Raw genomic sequence first — 21,615 nt, 5'->3', positions numbered from 1 at the left:
AAGTGTTATCAAAACTGAGATAAATGAGTATTTCTCTCAGCAGTAATGCCAACTTATGCATCCCCTGTGCCCTTCTTACTCCACGCTCTTCTTCTCTCTGGTGCTGGTGCCACAGCTGGTGTGGCTGCGCAGTGAATGAAATCAGGGCAGTGATCCCATTTAGGAAAATTGCTTAAAGCCAATAACCCCTATAAGTGCCATTGTAAAGGAAGGACTCAGATGGATAGAATAGAATACCTTATAAATGTTTCTTTTTCCCTAAAGATAGATTTTGGAAAGCCTTACCGTGAGAGAGGCTTCCGTCTGTGCCGCGGCTACGCAGACCCACAGGCAGGACTCACACCAGGGAAGCGGCGGGGCCCGGGCGTGTGGCTGAGTGAGGTGCAGCAGCAGCGGTCAGTGAACCATCCCAGTGCGGTGGGGAAAGTGAGCTGTGCTTCAGTATCCCATGTTCCTGCCTTTTGCAGCTGAACTGCAGTGACAGAGCACCGAGCTGTCTGTCAACAGAAAGAGGGATTTTTTTTTTTTCCCAGTTGCATAAGGAAGCAGTCAGATCTGGCTGTTCTTGTAATTTTATCTCCAGCTCAGCTGACTAAGATGTACAAGTCAGGAAACTAACATCTTTCTTATCAATTTTCCAGTCACTTTTTATAGGTACTGTGAACTACATTGAAGCTACCCTTCTCAGTTAATTGTGGTGGGCTGTGAGTCTGCAGCAGAGCTCAGTCCATCTTATGTAGCCACTTTCAAATATTTGCTACAGCAAATTATTAGCTGATAATGTTTGTTTAATGCCCTCATGTAGCAGCCGTAGATTATACCATCCTACTACAGAATTATTAACAGTCCAGAGGACCCTTTAGTTGTTAATGACAGAGAATAGTTGGATCCTGCAGCAGTGTTGCTTGAATGACTCTTTCTTTAAAAGCTGTATTATATTAGAGATTTGTTTCAATTTACATTACCACTGATGGACTCTCTTCAGCCTTTACACAGAATTCCAATTAATGTCAAAGAGGAGTAATCACACATTAAATGAATGGAGAATATATCCCTTAAAATTTAATGTGTACATGAGATATTAACTATGGTTTTACTTAACTTTTATACTAGAACATTAACTATAATTTGCAGAATAAGGAGTTTCTGAGTTCCCTCCCCCCACAGAAAATGAGAGGCTGCTGTTTCTGCAAGCATAGTCTTGCTGAGCTCAGAAATGTACTGGAGGCTGTAGAGAAAATGGTCAGTGAATTCCCCAAACAACTTCAAAACAACTCTCAAACCATCTCACACTACACCCACGCATGAGATTAAGCCTCTGAATTGAGATTAGCTGCCATGAAAGATGATAGGAGAGAGTCTAAACCAACAAAATACTACACTAGTTAATGAACTAGTTAATTGGGAATTGAGGGGGAGGATTCACTGCCTATGAAGAAGGAGAAAGGCCGAGCAGAATAGAAGGAAGAATATTAACAGACAGTAGAAAAACTCCATAAAATGTACTTTTTTTTTTTTTTACTGTAATGGGATGAGCAGGAAAAGAGAGACAACAGCATAAGTAACGTATAAAAAATAATGGCAATACAGCTTCCAAGTAGCAAAAGATGTGTAATTTGACTGAGACAGTTTACATGACACCTTTTCTGTTGATGACAAAAAAACATCAAAACAACACACCACACCCAATAATGCACCACTTTCCTGGAGCATTACTGAACTAAGGCCAAGATTAAGGTTAAAGCCCTCCAAAGTTTCACCTTCATATAACTGCTTATCACACCAACTTAAGTGCTTTGCCCTCCCTCTGTTGTAGGCTTTGGCACTTTTCTTACAGACAGAGTGGAGGACTATGTGCAGAAATCTCAGCACTGAGGAAGGCAGCACCCACGGCCTTGCTCTCAACACCTGCTCTCAGCAGTGTGAGCTGAATCAAAGCCTCAATAAGCCTACTCAAGTGCAAAAGTGGCTGGGGATGAGATGTTACAGGAAGAAGACAGCATTGAAAGGCAAAAATCTGTCAAAGAAACATAGTTTTATACGAGGGAGAAACCAAACCAAACAATCTCTCATAGTCCTTGTCTGTCTTGTTCTCTTACCTGCATCTGGTCTTTAAACAAAATTTGTGATCCCTCAAGAGTACTTATAGTACAGAATCAGTGACAGTGGGATGCAGCGCAGCATCCAAGAGTTATTTCCAAGTGCTTGCTTGAACTCATCTAAATCTAGTACTCCTTGAGCATTTCATTTTTTTCTATGTGGTTTCCAAGTTAAAATGTTGTAAAAGCCTTTGAAAGAACCTTCGAAGGTTGCATAAATAGGGAGAAAATACATTTTGAAGAGGACTGTGCTATCTTCTAGAAAAACTAAGTCCTTAAAAAAAGGTGAAAAATCTTACTAGTATTGGTTTTAGAGCTTCAGTCAGAACTGGGGTGTTTAATCAAATCCTGTCCTTGTAGGAAGGACTCACTGGCCACATCAGTTTTCTTAGATTCAGCACTGGAAAGCAGTGACTCAGGCAGGGACTGCTGCAGCTAGGAAAAGAAAACCCAAAACAAAACAAAGGAAAATAAAATAATTTAAAAAAAGAAAATGGAAAAAGAGAAAAAAGGGAAGGATGTCTGCTAAAGTTGAAAGGCTATATTAGGCTTGGTATTTGAACAGTGTATGATTATAGGTGTAACTTAAAAGAAAAATCCCCACAGAAAATGCTTGGAAAAGGAGAGGGGGAAAGAAGCACCAGGGAAACAATGGAGAAACATGAAGTTATTCCTGTGTGGCAGACCTGGCCCTACTCTATAACAAAAAACACCATTTCTATAGCACATGCTCCACCTCCATCACATGGCCAGTCTGAAATGAGCAAGCAGTAGACCTGCATGTGTCATGAAGAGAGAGCTTCATGTCATTATCTACACCCATGGGAAAAATCTGAAGATGGATAGGGCAAAAAGAGTATTGGCACACACAGCAATAGCAACAATGTAAAAGGCAAAAAAAGAAAGCATCAACATATCCCCAAATGCCTTGTGGGCTGGTCACATTAAATAGAAGAGTGGTATGATTAATGGCACAGAAGAAACGGATACTAACACAGGGAATTGTCAGAAATATAAGGTTTACCAGAGAAAAGTGCCAATCCCACCATCTCAACTAGTCACAAGTGTGCGTCAGCCAGAGTGAAAATGGACATCTTTTGGTTGAGGAAATCATGAGTGTATGACCATTGACTGAATTGAAAGAACTGAGTTGAAAGAATTTATGTTAAAATGGAAGGACACAAACCGAGTTTCCACAGAAAAGCCATATGTTGCACCATGCAGGAACTGCAACAGGCACAGTAAGCCCTCACTCAGCTGGCAGTTATAGTAAGAGGCAGGATGGGTATAGAGATAGATAGGCTGCAAGAGACGATGGAAGAAGAAACATCCATAATATTGCAAAATAAACCAAGCCCAAATATAGCATGCAGATATAGTAAAATGTGGCTACAGGAGCTGATGCAGTCAAGACTCAGCAGTCATAGTCTACACATGTGAAGGCAAAAGGTAAGATGAAAAACACAGTCATCCTCCCAAAATATCCCAGAACACACAGAGGAAGTAACTTGCAAACTCATCACGTTATTGACAGACTGAACAACCTCACTCATAATACGTTGCATGGCTTGCAAGATCTGAAGAAGGGAAGCTAAGCAGCAAATGCTGGCAGTCCCTGCTGCCCATACACAGCATGTGGGCGGTGAGAATATCCTTTGATAACCTGAATACTGGCAAGGATGTCCAGAAGTTTGTCCCTGTTTCTACCTGTAGTTTTTGTTCTTTAAGAGTTTATTTTAATACAGTTTTGCTTATCTAGAGTGTATTCAATGGCCACATCTACATGAAACAGTTGCTAGATGTTGGCATGCCATTGACACGTTATATATCCTCTTAAAACCCGTCAAAAAAAGATGCAAGAAGAGGAGTCTACAGCATTTGCTTGGCTTGAGAGCACTGAGCAAAGTACTATGGGCTCTGAAAGTACAGTGGCTGCATAGCCCTCAGTGCCTCACATGAGTGCAACACCAGCAGCAGAGATTCACTGTTTGACGTGGATGTAAGAATGCTTATTTTGTATTTCAAGAAGAGGCACAGAAAACTATGTACCTGAGAGGGAAAGGTGCCCTATGGAGCAGCCAGTCCTGGAAGACTGCAGGCAGTTTGTGCCAGTGAAATACAGCTCCTCGGACTGGATCTTACTTCACCACACAGTGGGTTTACAGAAAGTGGGCCCAGTTCTCTCCTGGCTGGATGTGAGCACCATCCACTGAGATCAATTCCATCACTTACAGCTTGCAGAGCAAGAGTTGGTCTGTTTGTATGTGAGTTGAGAACCCTTGCAAAAAACACTAACAGCATATGAGAGCTCTCAGTTATCCTCTGAAGACTAGGCTGTCTGCCAAGAGGAAAGCACATTAGACAGACACATCAATAATTCCCATCATCTATCCACCAAGAAAAGAGATTCCATTTACCTTAAAATGCATCATATGTGGATTTTACCATGCTAAAAAGGGCAATACTTGTAGGACTCTGAACTATCATAGTATAACAGGATTCGTTCCCCTTAATGCTGCTCAGATGCAGCTACTGCCTCAAGGAATTTATATTAATTCAGTGAATTCCATCCCTTCCTTGACAGGAGTGGGCTATTTCGCCATAAATTGGCTAAACTCTATGGCTATAACTGATCAAATGATGTGTGCCCATACATAATGTTTAACCATAAAATTTAACTAAAGAAATAAAACTTGAACATTGGCCAATAAAGCGGATGGAGAAGTGGCAGCAATGGCCTCAGCAGTAAAGCTATTCCCAGCACTAGTGCAGGACAAGCATTTCAGAATGTAAAATTAGGTGAGCCAAATTCCAAGCTGGTGATTTCAATACACCTTTTAGAAAGTTAAATTTAAACTGAATACTGTTGAACATGCTATTTCAATGTAATTTTCTCTCTTGCCACTAAGTATTTCAAAGGTCTTTCACAGCTATATCAACTGAGAAACTGGTCAGCTATGTTCTGTGCTATATTTTACTGCTTACTGGGTCATTTTGGCTAACACTGTGTTTTCAGCTGACTATGCTTGCACTGCTCTGTGAAGAAAGGCAAACAATTCTTGCCTACATCTGAAAAACATTTTGATCAATACAGAAAAGAAAGCTTACTTTTGTTTGCTGTTGTTTGTCTAGGATTGGAGTTAAAAAAGTTGAAAAAGAAAATAACAAATCCCCCCCTCTGACCCTCACTATAAAACTTCTAAGCATATTTACATCTAAACACTGACTTAGATCATCTGAAAATTGGCATTGTGGAAGGAGGACAAATGACTTAAGAGCAAAGATACGTTTGGACATACATTGCTATAAAGACCAATTCAAGATTTTCTAGGTAGCCCATTTGACTGTAACTCAGTCGTTGAACTTGAACCATATGTAGTTATCATCAGATCAAACCCTAGTCTTGGCTAAAGAAAAAAAAAAACCCTGAACTAAATTTTTGAATAACCTGGTTTATATCTGACCAATTTTTTTTTGTCAGTGATCATTTGCCATTTGCCATCATCCTCCTGTAGAAACGCATGGACATTTCTCCAGGAGGAAATTGCTTATCTGTGTATGCATGAATCAGTTTGGGCCAGAGCAGTACCAGCCTGTGGATTAAACACACCTGTAACAACTCCAAGCCTGCCGGAGCTGGAGTCCTCCAGCCATCAGAGGTACTGTGCATATTCAACACATTCTGCATTATGTACAGTCGTTGTTTGATTTTTATCCCTTTGGGAAACATAACTTGAAATTTTTCAGTAGTTTGGTATAAGTGCAAACAATTAAAAAATACCTGAAATATCCTTATAGGAATAGAGATTAAGGGAAAGAGAAGACAGGAAGGGGGATAAGGGGCTCAGAACTTAGGCAAGTAAGGATGAGCAGGAAAGAATAAATAGATGCACCTGTACCAGGGATTTGCATCCTGTGGTCTGGTCCTGCCTTGCAGAAGCTAGAGTCTGGGAGAATCACACCTCTGTGAATGGGAAGCAGAGAACAGATGTTCCTACCCCAAGAAGCTATTTCTTCAACCCACATTCCCACATTACATGGTGTACCTGTCATCATACCTTCATTACTTGTCTTTAAAGAACTTTGCCTGCCTTACAGCTCCTCCTCTTCCCACTGGACTCTTCCAGGCTTTTGAGGGCTGTCCTTAAATACTCTGACAGGTTGCTGGCCCTACCTACCTCTGTGATTCCCAGTGAGGCTGGGTAATTAGCATTAGTCCCTCAGGCTAATTGTCTACTCAGACCTCCTGGCCAAATCTCAAAATAACCCCAAATCTCTGCACAATACTTGGGTAACAAAGGCTGCAGCCACCTGAGGAACAAAAAACAAAAGGGAAGAGACAAGTTACAGTAAGGAGAATTTATGAAAGCTTGTCATCATCACACCCACCATAAGTTGCTGGGTTTTAATGTCTTGTGGGAAGCAGTGCAGCTACTAAAGCCAGCAGCACAGCAAATGTTTTCTCTCTGGGATATTTTAAGTCATTAAAGGTTGCTAAAGACATATTTGTCCTTGGACAGCTTACAATAAAATCTTTTAAAAAACTGGCAAGTGGGACTCAGTGAGGTAATGAGTGATGTGAAAGAGCCAAATATTAGATTCCAAGCACTGTAGTATGATTGAAATTTCACGTTACCTAGAGGGTAAAGTAAAATTCAGTAACTTATTTTGAAACAGTGTAAGCAAAAAAGATTTCCTGATTTTATCAGTGCTGTTTGAAATTTATTTGAAGCTGCTATGCAGCAGAGGATAATTTTCTAATATCACATTCTCTTTGAATGGTTCAAGTGTTTACCATAAGCAAAATGAAATAGGATTTCATAATAAGCTGCTTCTTTATTGACTTTACCCTGGCAACGTCCAACATATAGGTGGATGATTTTCTATTCAACCAATGGCAAAAACTTCACTTGCTGGCTTCCCCAGGAGGCTATTCTGTCCTCTACAGTTTGTGAGACTGATAGGGGTACTAGAGCAGGCAACAGTTGTTTGTCAAGGTGACAAGGGCTTGAGTGATCCAGATGAGAGAAAAGCTAAGAGATAGAGAAGTATTTTTTTCCTATCTTGCTCTTGGCAAGAGATGAAACGAGACCTCGTTCTTGTGGGCTAAGTGAAATGTAGAGGTAACAGAAAAGGTTATCTACAAAAGCACCAAAGAAGACACAGTATTTCTTTTAGTTTCAGAGGAGATAAGACAAATAAAAACATCTGCTATCACCTAGAAATGTCTTTCTTTCAGAAAAGGCGTAACTGGGACAAGGCTTATGGCATTTGCCTGTACTGACCCATGGGAAAACCCTGCTTTGGTACACTGGAGCTTTTTACAGCATCCACTGTGCAATGCAGATCTGTGGGTGAAGGACAGTGATTCCTTCTGGAGAAGGACACATCATGTTCTTGCATTAGACTGAACATTCAATTTATTGCAGATGGATTGTAACAGAGTCCTGATGCCATCTCTAACCTGGGCACACTGCCATGCCTCAAGTTCATTCCAGCGATGTACTGAGATGGATTTGCTCCTCTTAGTTTCAAATCTCTTTGGAGACAGTCCAGGCAGGCTTTCCCTTCTTTTTGACAGCTCTTGGCTGGCTTCTTCCAGGCTTAGCAGTTCGTTTCCAAATTTCCCACAGTCCTCACATCGCTCATCTTTGATTCAGCTCTGCCCAAACAATGCAAAAAAGCCAAGGAATCCAGGCCATTCTTTGAGCCTGGAGTCTAATCTCCAGATAGTGAGCATCCACACCTTGCCTCATTGTTTCCCAGCTGCCCTCTCAGCTGCCCTTTTTCCCTAAGATGCCCTCTCAGTAGAAAGTCTGAAGTGTTTGCCTCCCTCTGGCAATGGTGCAGGGAGGGCCTTTGCTGAGTATCACATGCAGCTCCTCAAAAGCAAGTTTAGGCAGAATTCCACCCCACAAAAGAAGCAATGAAAGGAAAGCCCAGATAGCATCTCCTAAATACGTGACACTCCCTCCTAAGGATCAAGTCTTCTTGCCCTCTCTGACAGAAGTCAGTGGCGTATATTGTGTTACACAGATGGATCAGAAGCTGTGCAAATCCAGATGATTATTTCTGATGCTTTTAGATGCTGGCTAACAGTTCTAAATATTTTCCTGCTGTTGATAATCATCCAGGTTTGTGAATTACTCAGAAAATATTCAATTAGCAGGAAATTAATTGTGTTTTTAATTACCAGCTCTTCTATGATGATATATAGTATAAGCATAGATGGAATGAACAAAAATGCAGATTATGCATGCAGAGTTGGAAGGAAGCCTTCCCTGAAAAGCTCTTTTCCAAATACTGACTGAAACTAGGAAAATAAAATGAAAGATAATAATGGGAACTGGGGAGAAAAAAAATTACACTTTTGAAGTCATATATGGGTCTGGATTCAAACTCAGGTCTGACACAGGATGTACACTAGCTGTAATCTTCCAACCAATCCATCAGCACCAGGTTCAGCATGTTCAACCCAAACCATCCCTTCCTCCAGCATTTCTTGCCAGCATTTCTGAAGCCTTGAACCATCTGACAGAAAATGCTTGACTTAAGGATAAAGAATGGATGCAGGTCATTTGAACACAACACTTGGCATCTTCAGAACACTCTGGCATTAGGCACAGATTACCCTGCAGCTGTTAAGGGCAGGGGAATGAAGAGATGCTGGACAGGAGCTAAAGCACTTGGCCGAGACAGTGGCCAGCTGAGTTGCCAAGCTGCCGTTCCTCACCACAGATGTGCCAGTTTGGCTGCTTGGGCCCTTTTGCTGATGAACTCTTGGCTAGGTGTTTCCAGCAGCTTTGGGACTATCTCACATCCTTAGTGTGCTAGAAATTCCATCTCTTGGCCCTCGAGGCAGAGGATACCTCCTGTGTTGTTTTACAGACAGTTGAAGTGGAGGTGATTTAAAATACAGATACATTTTCCTGGAGAACTAAGGAGAAGCTTATTCTACTTTCAGTAAGGACTTCGTCGAGGATTGGTCACTTCCAGATTTTGCACAGAACAGTGTGTACTTTTAAAATAATAGCAACTGCCTGACTACGGGCAGAGGTTTAAGGCCCAGCTCTGCCATGCACATCTTACCTGTAGGGCTCCCAGTATTGAACCTTACATTTTGTTGGGGCACCATTTTTTTTGTTCACCAAACCCTTACCAATAGATGCCTTCATCACCTATAGATGCACCTCGTATGTGCACGCTCAGTATGTTCAGTGACATCACAGTGTAAAACAACGTGCCTACCATGGGAAACACCAGACAAGGTTTGAATCAGCACTGGATCTGCCACTGAGCACAGATTTAAAGTTGCCAGACTGGTTCAGTGTAATGAAGGCAGCTGCCTGCTCCATTTCAGAAATCAATGACACATTGTCATCCATTGCAGGATAAACTGAGAACTCTGAACAAAGGTCTTGACAGGTAAAATGCCTTTGATTTTGCCTTTAATTCAGCAAGCACACAACATTACTGAATTCTCTATATTAATAATGAATACATAGTGAAGCTCCTGTCAGTGGCAGAGTTTCAATTCTAACCTGAGAACAGCATAACTCTGTGAACAGCACGTCTGGGAAAAGCAAGACGCTATTCACAATGTAGCCAAATACAGTTAGGAAATGTGACAGCTGTTTAACAACACATGGAAATAAAATGATAGTAATAAAATTTGTAATTAGATTTATTAACTCCTTTCTTATTTTCAGCATTATTTGTTCAGTCAAAGAAATCCACTTATTTTCTTCAATTTTGTTCCTAGTGAAAGATCTGAAAACATAAGGTCCTAGAACTGGTTTGGACCTCAGAGCTCTTTAGGGCAGGAACTCTTGCATACGTTTAAGTGCAACATATATCCCAGGCATACATGTAATTGCTCCAACTGACCAGCAGAGCACGTTCTGCTTGCCCATATTGCCCTCATGCAAAGGCCAAGTACATGTACCCTTCCCTCCAGCTCAGGCTCACAACTATGCCACTGGGATCTGGGTTTTGGATCTGCTGAGGGAGCGAGCTGGTGCCTGCCCTGGCACAGAGCACTGGTGTGTGGGTTTGCAGAGTGATGAGCACACCACAGCCTGAGACCTCAGCTGGAAGCGTTAGGAATTACCACGAGAAAAACAAATAATAAACAAAATGTGATGCAGAAATCATCTCACATCTTAAATGCCAAGCTGAGGGTTAACATTGCCCTCCTCTGAGAGGGAGGGGAAGAAGCTTGCATTTCAATTTGTTTGATGAAAGGCAGCTCAATTTCTGTATTTTAAAAAGAAGTTGTCTTTCATTAACAGCCAAAATTGAAGACTGATAAATACAGTGGTATTTTTCAGACCAGATCCATTTATTTCAATTGATCTTTCAAAAGTGAAGAATTGACATGTAGATTTTAACTGGTATGTGTGTATATATATATATATATATATATATATATATATATATATGGTATACACAACACTGGCTGCAGCCTGAAATAAATAAGCCAAAGCCATGATTAAGATGTTATATATTATGCAATTACTGTGACTCGGTTTGCTGTTTATATCCACTCAGAGTGAACTGATCTGGATCAAATAGGTTCAAACCTATATTTGACAGCCCAAGTTGGCCTTTTTTTTTAATGTAAATTTGAACTGCAAGATCTATGATTTCATGTTCCTAGAGGAAAACTTAAGAACTGTAATTGAATGCTGTTAAAAACATAGTGGACCTTTACATAAAAAGAATGCATTTGAATCTGTATTTAACAAATTACTGGGTATTAGTTACATTGAGTTCAGTCTCTTGTCCACAGTAACATTAATTTCATCTCCATCTCTTAGTTGCAGAGCAGTTCTGTATTTACTGCACTGTATTTAGATGGAGGGATCATTAACTGCATTAATAGCAACAAACTGTAGATTTTTTCTAATTTACAGTTTCTCTGTTGATCATTATTTTCTCAGTGTCAGGAATGATTACAAATCTGAGTGGTGCCAAACCACTGCAGCCTTCTTTGACTTCAGCAAGAGTTGCAGCTGGTCTGCAGATTACACAATTTTGGTGTTATGTTTGTGGCAGAGCAGCATAAGCTATGAGGTGAGGGCTGGTCATGTGGTGTTATGATGAATTTGAATTCATGGGAATATTTTATTGGAAATCTCAGAAAATAATTTGATCTCACTTCTACATCTTAACAAACTCTTTGAACCTACCTGTCTTCTGAATAAGGACTGCAAATTATTCTAGTAACAGGCAAAATTATGAGTATATTGCATGTTGCCATGCGGAATTCTCTAAATATGGTAGTACTAAATAGATCTATAAATGTTAACAGACTAAGTTGTGAGAGTCAGACATGGTATGAAGATTCCTGAGAATAGCTAGTGTCATTCATAGACCTATGTTTTGCTTTTGTTTTAGTATTTTTATTACTGTTTTTATTTATTGTGGTATGTTATTGCACAATTGCTATTGTGCAAGTATTCGGTGGCACCTCACCTTTTTCTCAACACCTTCAGTCATATAAACTGAGGTATTGATTTCTTCAAATAACCCAGCGGTCTTGTTGAATTACTGGCAGACTATGCTGCATTTGACTTGTTCTGATTATCAGCATCCATTTAATCAAACATTTAAATGCTTAACAGAACAGAAGGATGGTTACCAATCTTCTTTGAAAGACCTGAAGTCAGCACCATTGCCAGGATCAAAGGAGCAGTTTGATGTATAGGTTTTTCATATTAAAACCAGACTGTCTGGTGGAAGCTTGATGAAGACATTAATATAAATTTATTTTAAAAAAAGTTTATTTGAAACCTAATATATAGCAATAGTCTAACAAAAAACTGACATAAAAATTAGACACTGCTAGTGCATAAATTATAATTGGAGGTGATATAGAGTCTAACCTAGATCAGGTTAGTAATACCTTGTGAAGAGTGAATGTCCGTGACTGTGACACGACTATCAAGGGTGTGACCTCTCTCTACATTAGGACATGAAGAATACCACAAAGAACTCAGCAAGAAATTTTGGATTGATCTCACATACTACAGCAAGACGTATACAAAGGAATGTCGTCAATGTTCTCATCCATATCTCAAAGATAAAGATACAAGCTGTTCAATTACCACTAAAAAATGCTCAGCCAATAATCACTACGGAATTATGTCTTCCTCCCTATGTGAACATGAAAGATTTGTTACAAGTAACGACACCAGGAGTCTCTGAGTAAATCTTCATCGCAATATTAGCTTGGGAGCAGCCCTAAGAGCGTACAGGCACTCCTGAGTCCTAGTACTAAATCCATGAAGCCTGATATGGGTGCAGTTATTTGATTGCCACTTTACAGCATGAGTGCTTATATTCAAGTGAAACCTATTCCTGTGTATATGTACTCAGACTCTCAAGAATGATAACAGAGACATGAATCTCTAAAAAAATTAAAAAAGGTTTATATTTAATATTATTTTTTCCTAATCAATTCAGGTCTTGTTTTGGTATCTTAAATACACTGCACTTAAAAAGAGCCTCTCTGCACCGTGAGCTCATCTTTTTTCCCAAGATTCAGCTATCTTATTTTTCTTAATAGATATCACAAAAATTTTTCATTACTATACTGTGAAGTATTGTATTTACACTAAATTACACCAAGTACATTAAAAAAAATCTGTCATGTTTAACCCCAGGCAGCAACTAAGTACCAGGCAGCCACTTGCTCACTACCTCCCACCCCAGTGGGAGGGGGAGGAGAAAGAAAAAAAGGTGCTACTTAGCAACAACCAAAACATCAGGGTGTTATCAATGGTATTCTCATACTAAATCCAAAGCACAGCACTGTACCAGCTACTAAGAAGAAAATCAACTCTATCCTAGCCAAAAGCAGGCCAACATTGAACACTTCACAGTATTTCTGTCAGCTCAGTGAGTGGTATTATTCATGACAATAATTTTTCTAACCACACCAGTCAAATAGTGATCAAGATAGTTACTGCCTCTATACACAACTTATGGAAAAGGTGCTTTAATGCCTTCAAAAATGTAATGTACTTGGAAACTCAGAGAAGGAGTGGTTATAAATCATGGTGGGAAACCTGATGCAGTGTTTTGATTAAAAGATATATGAAAATAACAACTGCAGCAATGCAAGTTGACAGTTCCTACATCCAGAAACAAACAGCAACTGCATTTATTTGAAAGATACATTCAAGGCAAGTATCTGCAAAATACGAAGGGTGTCCAGTTTGATGGAACAAATAGCTAACATTTTTTTCCACTTTTCACTAAGAGAGAAGACTGATGACATTTTAATGGTGTAATAAAGACCCTGATTGCCATTGGTGACAGAATATGCCATGAGATCCGAATGAATATGATGGATAGGAGCACTTGCACTGTATATTTCTGCTTGAAGTATGGAATTGTTTTTCATTTTTTTCCTCTGTTGACAACAGTCCTTTCAGTTCTTCAACTTTTAAATAAACCAGCAAAGGTTGTGATGAAAATCTTTGAAGACAGGAGACCTGTGCTTAAAGTTTAGTGTAACTATCATTTAATGTTGGTCTTAAGAGTTAGTTTCACCAGCAGAAAATATGTGAGAGTTTAACTGTTTATACAAAGAATTTAGAGCTAATTGCTTTGTGCTAAGAATCACAACTAAACACTGAATTACTTTGACATAGTTCTTACAGTAGAAAAGTTCGCTCTCTTTCACTATCAGAAGAGACATTCCCAGGATTGTGTTCTTGGATTTGTGATTTCAGAGGTCTTTGTGCAGAAATTTCTGCATTGGCATATGCTTATGTTTCTTCTGACACATTTTCCCTACGTTTTGGGTTTTTGTTCTTGGTAAAGCATAGAGTTGCAGCACCCTGGACCATTTCTTCTGGAACATTTCTCCTTACTGGAACGTTTACCCTTAGCGTATCTGGAAGGAAGACCTTCTATACATACAACCTTGTCCTGTATCCTTGATGTGCTCGTGTTTCAAAATTAGGAGAAATTTGGATGCATAATGAACAAGTGGTGGGGCTCTCAGTCCTAACTATTTAGCCAAGCAATTATAGAAACACAAAAGTTCAAAAGGCACACAAGGAAGTATCATAATCAGAAATGTAAATGAACCACAACACTTGTAAGAAGCTAATTAACAGCCTAATAAATCCCTGTAGCAATGGATTAATTTCATTAGACCTCTGGAAAAGGAGAAGCATTTTTTTCATTTACACGGAAAAAATGCTTTTAAGGATACCTTGTGGGTCAGACCAGTGCTCAAATTTAGAAAATTATCTGACACCCTCCTCCAGAGGTACAAATTGTAACCTAAAAATAATTTTGAGTGTTACTGAAGGATAAGCTGGTGGAAGAAGAGTCCTTCAGGAGCAAAGAATAAGCATTACCTCTCATTTTCAGAAGTCTGTATCTTTTCCACATATATGTGGTCACTTTATACTTTTCACCTAGCTGCATAATAATTTCCTACTGACTCAGAGACGTCTTTTCAAACCTAATTTTATAAGAAGGTCTGCTTGGTATCAAATCCCACACTGTCTGTAAAGATCCCCTTGGAGAGCCAAGTGACCTCTCCCTGTGGGTGGCAGCAGTACCTGTGGGCCATGCTGGCAATGGGGATAGGTCTGCCCTCTGTCAGAATACAACATGCAATTTTATCTTAGCACAGCTGCCAATATCATATTATGCAACACTACTGCAATTTGAAAGTAATCAATACCTGCAATTCCATTATTTATAGAAACTCCTTTAACTACAATGTACTTAAGGGAAGAGTGAAAGGCTAGTAAATGTTTCTTAAAAGAGATAAATTGTTCTATATTAGGAAAAGCAAGATGGGACAATCCAAAATCCCATTCTAATTTTTTAGTTTTAGATGCTGTAACTGAGTACTGTGGTAAAAATATTTTGGTCTCCATTCCTCTGTACCAGGCCAGATGAGCAGGGTAAGACCAGACTCAAGCATCCTCCTGGTCACCCTGCAGAGTCCTTGAGGGATGGTAGAAGTTTTTGGATAAGCAGTCTCTCTCCTTAGCTGTATTTGCTCAGAAATGGCTGTTAATGGTGTTTCACCACATCAACAACTTATTCAATGCAGCTTATTGGCTTTATCAGCTGTTCCTCAGCGGACTGTTTTCACACTAACCATCAGATAAAATTGCTCTTATGTGAACCAAATTTATACCGCATAATTCTTCAACTTCAAAAAAACCTCCTTTAAATTCAATTACCCATTTTTTACTTACCATCTTCATTGAACAAGAATGATGAGTGTGAGCTTGAGAACCTTTTTTGTAACAATTTTATATTAATATTTTGCATATAAAAACATGACTAAAGTTAAATACCACAGAAAGTCTAAATTATTTTCTTCTTTCATAATTAAATAAGGGAAAACCCTTAAAAATTGTAAACAGACCCTCATCCAAACATAAAAATCTTTGTAAATGAGCTTATGTCAATGGAGCAGGGAAGAGGGAGTGATTTTCACACTTACATGTAAGTGCTTTTAAAACTGAGGGTGTCATCTGGTATTTCCATAAAGCTAAATACAATTCCTCCATGGGGAAACACTTTAAACAAAAATTTTTGGTCCTTTATTCTATTATTTGCACCGGAATAAAATCTGAAGCTTTCCAAGAAGCAACCAAGGTGCAGAGACAAATGGGTAGAGATGAAGGACAAACACATCAGCCTAATGACATTAATTAGGGCTTCAGTCCTTCATTAGCAATGTATACATTTTAAGCTCATCTCCTGAAGTGCCTTAAAATTAAGAGGTACAGTGGGTATCTTACAAATAGTCATGAACTACAAAAGTCATTGGTGATCTGACTTGCATGTCATAGTTTTCAATGTTGCCAAGATTGCCACTGAGCAACTGACGAAAATGTGCCCAGGGTGGTGATGGAGAACAGCCCAACACATGCCAGTGTTAGGGCAGAGCCACCCGTGCCAGTGTGAAGCCGAGGAGTCCATGACCTCAGGTCCAGGGAACAGGGACAGCATCCTTCACAGGCAGCATCCCTGCCACCCGCAGTGACTTGGTCTGCACTGTACCCACTCCAGAGAGGGTTACAGAACTGCAGCTACCAGTGCAATGCTCAAGGTCTTCTCTCCACAGCTGACTAAGCCCCACTGGGTCTGGTTGGTTGTTTTTTCATTAACATGGTCCTTAAGGGTTCAGCAGGTGCTTCAATTTATTTAGATCTCAAGATATGCTGCCTTCTTCACCAAGGCACTTTCTTTCTGTCAAAGACGTTTGCTACCTAACGCAGTAGATTTTAAAGCAGGGAGAAACAGGATTTTAACTCAGCAGGTGTGGAGGGCACTATACAGGTGCAATGAATAAATAAAGATTTGGAAAGCTTTTGTCAGCCTAAAATACCACCTGGTTTAGTAAAATAATAATAATAGTTGTAGCGACGTCTGAGGTTTGCCACTGAAAACCTACAATTTTAAATAGCTGTGACTCCCAAATTGTGACAGATACCAGCCTGTATACCTCTACATTTAGCCCCTTGAGTTTATGTTTCTCTTTCCCTGTAAAAACAGTGGATCATATTTGCTCTTTGGTAATTCCCCGGATTTAAACATCCTTATTTCTTATGAGCAGCAGCTCACAGAAGCAGGGTTGACTACTGAGTCTGTGACATGTTCACAGTGTGCTCGGTTCTGATTAAAATTAGTAGTTGCAAAGCCATTAAGGTATCTGAATTTGATCGGTTATAATTAGAACAAAACTGTCACAGTAACAAAGCAACATGAAAATGTGCTGTTCCTTTAGGGAGGAAGCAACTGCAGAAGAGCCACTTTGCAGATATAGGATTTTACATAACTAATAAATCTGATTAACTTTCCAGGTCATTCTGTGTGTGCAGGATGGCTTGAGTTGAGAGATAAACAAGCTCTGGAATTTTCTTTTTGTGACAAAAAATGTCATTTTGTGCAGAAAATGTTTTCAAGCAAAACTGCAAGAGGAATGGGACATTTTGAGCTCTTTGAAACATTATATCACTACTTTATTTTTTTTTAATAATACATTTCAGCATTCCTAAAGCCTTGATGATACATTGTCATGACCTGAAACAGGCTAGTCTGAGTCAGCTTTAAATTGAAGGCATGTTTTTTTCATAGCAAAACACTACTTTCAGGGAGTTGTAATTTATTAGAATGTCTTTTCATCGTTCTGTTCTCTTTGATGAGCTAAAGACTCCTGTCCAAATATACATTCCACTGAAGTTAATAATTGATTACAGTTCAGTAGCCAAACAAAATCAATCTGAAATATCATTTTGAAAAAAGCTTTGAAAGCCCTGTTATTCTAAGTTTTTTTAATTTGTTTGGTTTTTTTTTGTTTTTGTTATTGGTTTTTTTTTAAGAAATGTTAAAATTGTCTGATTTTTAAAAATATCTGGACCAATGATTAATACTGCTCACATGCTTACCAGGAGAACCCATCAACCTTAAACTACATGTTTTTAAAAAATGCAATGAAAGACCTTTTTCATCCCATGTTAAACTTGATTACACATGGAAAAGCAACAACACAGAACATTTTCAGAAGGAAACCTAAATCGGTGATGCACAACCCATGCTCTCCATAGCCTTTGCATTATTAGGGTGAATGGGAGTACAGATTACAGCTATGGAGATATAAAAATAGAGCTTAATATTTCAAATCTGTTTTAACAGAGTATATTTTTTCAGGGTTTTTTTTGTTGGGTTTTTCTGTTCATTTGTTTTTTGTGTTTGTTTGTTTTCTAATTACATTTTTGATATCTTGACATATTAAGAGGTTTAAAAAATGGAAAACCAAGCAACATCCCACGAGGAACAATCCCAGTCCACTCTTTCCTATTCTTTTCTGTTCACATCCTACAGTGAGAGATAGACTTCTTGTTTGACTGAGCAAAAAAATAATGGGGGAAGCATTAAAATTACAACTTCAGTTTCAACGGTACAACACCAAGACCTTGCCCTGCCTGGTAATGATGTAGCAGGGGCCAGTTGGCAGTGACTAGCCCAGCCCTACCTCCTAGCTCGGCACAGCACGAAGCCATGGGCTCCCAGCAGGGCAGCTGCTCCCTGTGCCAGCCAAGGTGTTCAGCTGCCTGTGCCAAGAGCACTTCCAAACCTTCCCAGTGTCTGGTAATATGAGCATTAAATTGAAAGCCAGGAAAGCTCGAGTCTTAATGCCAAACCTGGCATTCACTTGCCATGTCTAATTATATGTTGTATTAAGCATTCATGAAGAAACAAAATCATTAAGTGATTGTCTATAATAAAAGGGACTGTCCACAGTTCAAGCCGCACGCCAGATACACAAAGCTTGCAAGTGGTTGTGACTCTGGTCATCATGATGTGCCCTGGTGTCCCAGTTACCCCTTCTTACCTTGGCTGAGGGCTGGTAGGAAATCTGTTCTCTTTCCTTATATATAATGCTATACTCTGTCTGTAGGGTGGGTTTTACAATCCCAGTATGCTGTACATAGGTTTCCCAGGCAACACTTGCAATACAGGCTTCAGTATCTGAGTTACTTGTGTTGACAAACCACATGCAATCTGCCATTACTACAGCTGTTGACTCCAGCACTTTAAGGTTTTCAAACTTTTATAAAAGTTGCAGATATGTATCATTTAATAGAGGGAGAAACTAAGGCAGCTGGTGATAGATCTGCTCTGGTACATGGCTATTGCACAGGCCACCACGCCATGCTGTCTCCTTGTGAGGTTTTTTATTTGTCAATGGAAAATGCAAAAGTGATTCAGAAAAGTTTAATTAATTGCATTTCAAATTCATAACTTGAAAAAGAATTAACACATAAGTAAAAAATAAAAGCATTAAAAAAGAAAATAATACTTGTTCATAGAATTTTTCAATTTTTTAAGCAAATGAAAGGAAATAAACCACTTTATTTTAAATTAGACTTCTTTGTGACATCTCTACTATTGAAATAAAGAAGGAAATAGAGACTGCAATCTGGCATGCAAATCACAGTACAGCATGGAGACAGATCTTCTAAATCTGTAGCAAGTACAGTAAAACCTGCAAGCAGTACACAGCATGTGCTCATCTTTCATGTGTGCTTCTCTTCCTTGCTAAATCAGCACTAGACACAAGGAGGACAGGGCACAACATGACCATGAGCCATGGCTCTGGCTCAGGCACTGAGTTTCCTTGTACATGTCTGGCTCTGCCCCAGCCCTTCTGCAGGGATCTTCCTCCCCAGCAGAGTGTTAACTCCTCACTGGCTGTCTCAGAGAAGGACACTGGGGTCTGTACACCTCGGGAGATACAGAAATTACTCTTTTCCTACTCTCTCTCCTTTGGAATTGTCCTAGTTGTACAGTAAGATTGATTTTATCCATTTAGGACAGTGCAAACACTGAAGAAACAACAGATTTTATAGAGGATGGAAAAAAAGCTAATTTAAACTTTTTCTTAACAGCGGTCCTAGAGGACCCAGGACAGGAAAATGAATGCAAGAAGATGCAGTTTAAGTTACCAAAAGTATTGGCGGATAGCTGCTTAATCCCGGAACTGTCATGTCAACTTAAACTCTTCCCCTGGCAGGGATTCAATGATCTTCATCTCTCCTGGGAGCTTGAAAAGGTCAGAGAGAGAACACTACCCTTGTTCACATGCAGGCTTGATTGCCTTTCTAGAAAGCCATCTATGCTTGAGGCTCTGGCTGCCAATTCTGGAATGGAAAGAGCCGGGTACCCTGACTGGGATGGACACTGTTCAGCTGCTGCTGATTCAGCACACCCACAACAGGCACCCGTAATTCTCAGTGGGGCCTCAGCATGTGCCAGGCACCTCCGGGACCCTGTGGGGTCACCTGGGCTGACAAGGCCACTCATAATCATTTGAAGTGTTTCCAGTTGTATTCAGTGCACATCCCTGTGTAGTGTGGCTCGGAGTGTGTTTCACCCTGCTGATACCATGGAGATGCTTTCCCTGGCGTGAGGAAAGAAGGAGTTTTGCTCTTGGATCACATGGCTTGTGTTTGGTTTCCCTGTTTTTGTATCTAGTGCAATAGGGCTATCTTCACCTTAAAGATTAGAAGGCAGCAGAAGAGATACCTGATTCATAGCTGTATTCATTCAGCTCCAGAGCCTACAACGCATCCATATAACCTCCACCTTTCCTAGATCAGATGTGTTGCAGAGCACTACTATCACCATGCAGCAAAAGCACACTTAAGGTGCAGCAGAAAAAAATCTCTTTCTTCTATGTGTAATGGTGATCTATGCCTTTACAAACTCAAGGCCTTATTACTAAAATTTCTTCTATATAAAAATGGAACCCTGGGAATGGAAAACCTCCAGCTGGGACAAGAGCCATCTGCTCGGCAACAAGGACAGTGGCAGGCTCCTCGTGGAGGGCTCCTTTCTCCCCACTGTCCCATCAATACCCAGCTCAGTTTTCTCCCCAGCTCTCCATGGGGGCAGAGATAGGGACTGTGTCTGCAAATACAACTCCCTTCAGACCACAAAAATTGCAGATCAATACAGGAAAGTTTAGTTCATGCCCAGTCATTTTTTCATGTGCAGGACAACATGCATGCATATATGAGTCCATATTCACCAAAAGAACTTGTAGCATAACCCGGAACAAAAAATCTGCAAGTCAGATTACTGAACTGCACGTTCCTGAGGTGCCATGGAATGGAGGACAAAGCAACATGCACTGAAGCTGGGCTGCAGCCCACTGAGAGGTGCTGAGGAGTGGCTGAGCAGAGGCAGTCCCTGGGAAAGGTACCCAGAGGTGCTCTGCATTCCCCATATAACAGTCCACCTCTCCCCTTGCTCTTCTGGCCTCACAGGCACACCACAAAACATTCTTGTCAATATTAATGCATTGCAGAGCAGTCAATAGGAAATGCAGGAGAGCCCAAGCCCTGCCTGCCTCCGTTTATTTTACCAAAGGCACTGGCCACATGCTCCTCCCTCCTCTGACTTCCCAGGGAACATTTTTGCTCCTTATGATCTGCAATGTCTTCTAGGACCTGCCAAGACCACCAAAAATCTTCCCTGAGCACTGAGTAAAGGTTTCTGCTCTGCACACACAAGCGTGCCAAAACTGGCCTTGGCTCATCACCCTGCTTCCAGAGTTGAGAGCCTCTCCTGAGCCGCAACTCAACATTCATCTTGTGTCTTCTGAACAATGACTGAAAGGACATTTTATCCCCAGCCACTTTCTCGTCGTGGCTTCCAATCAGTCTAATAAATTTTCATAGTCACTTTGAGAAATTCAACAAGAGGATACTGCCTTTTTTTTGTCATTTTTCATCATCTGTGTCATACATTTTAGACTTTCCAGGAAGTTTAAATGTTCAAAGGAAGGATTATGAATGATGTCCTTGTTCTAATCTGAATGCTTTAGAAAAGTTTAATTTAGCATAAATAAATTTCTGTGACAACCACTCGTGATTTCATACTTTTAAAAGCATTTTTTTCCTAATACTTTCTAATAATTCAATGTATCCATAAATGCCCGATCATCACCTATATTATTTCT

General features: G+C 40.0%; 1 long non-coding RNA gene across 1 annotated transcript in view; it reads right to left on the bottom strand.

Annotated features, from left to right (window-relative positions):
* The window catches only part of LOC113965274, a 222,377-nt gene that overhangs the window by 41,248 nt on the left and 159,514 nt on the right, over positions 1-21,615 (bottom strand). The window contains exon 3 of the long non-coding RNA XR_003533488.1: positions 286-497. This is a non-coding gene — a long non-coding RNA (uncharacterized LOC113965274). The remainder of the gene's footprint in view (positions 1-285; positions 498-21,615) is intronic.

The sequence above is a fragment of the Neopelma chrysocephalum genome, unplaced genomic scaffold, assembly GCF_003984885.1.
Source record: "Neopelma chrysocephalum unplaced genomic scaffold, ASM398488v2 Primary Assembly neopelma1_44, whole genome shotgun sequence".
Taxonomy (NCBI): domain Eukaryota; kingdom Metazoa; phylum Chordata; class Aves; order Passeriformes; family Pipridae; genus Neopelma; species Neopelma chrysocephalum.
The sequence above is the reverse complement of the archived record's forward strand: the minus strand, read 5'-3'. Positions and strand labels throughout refer to the sequence as shown.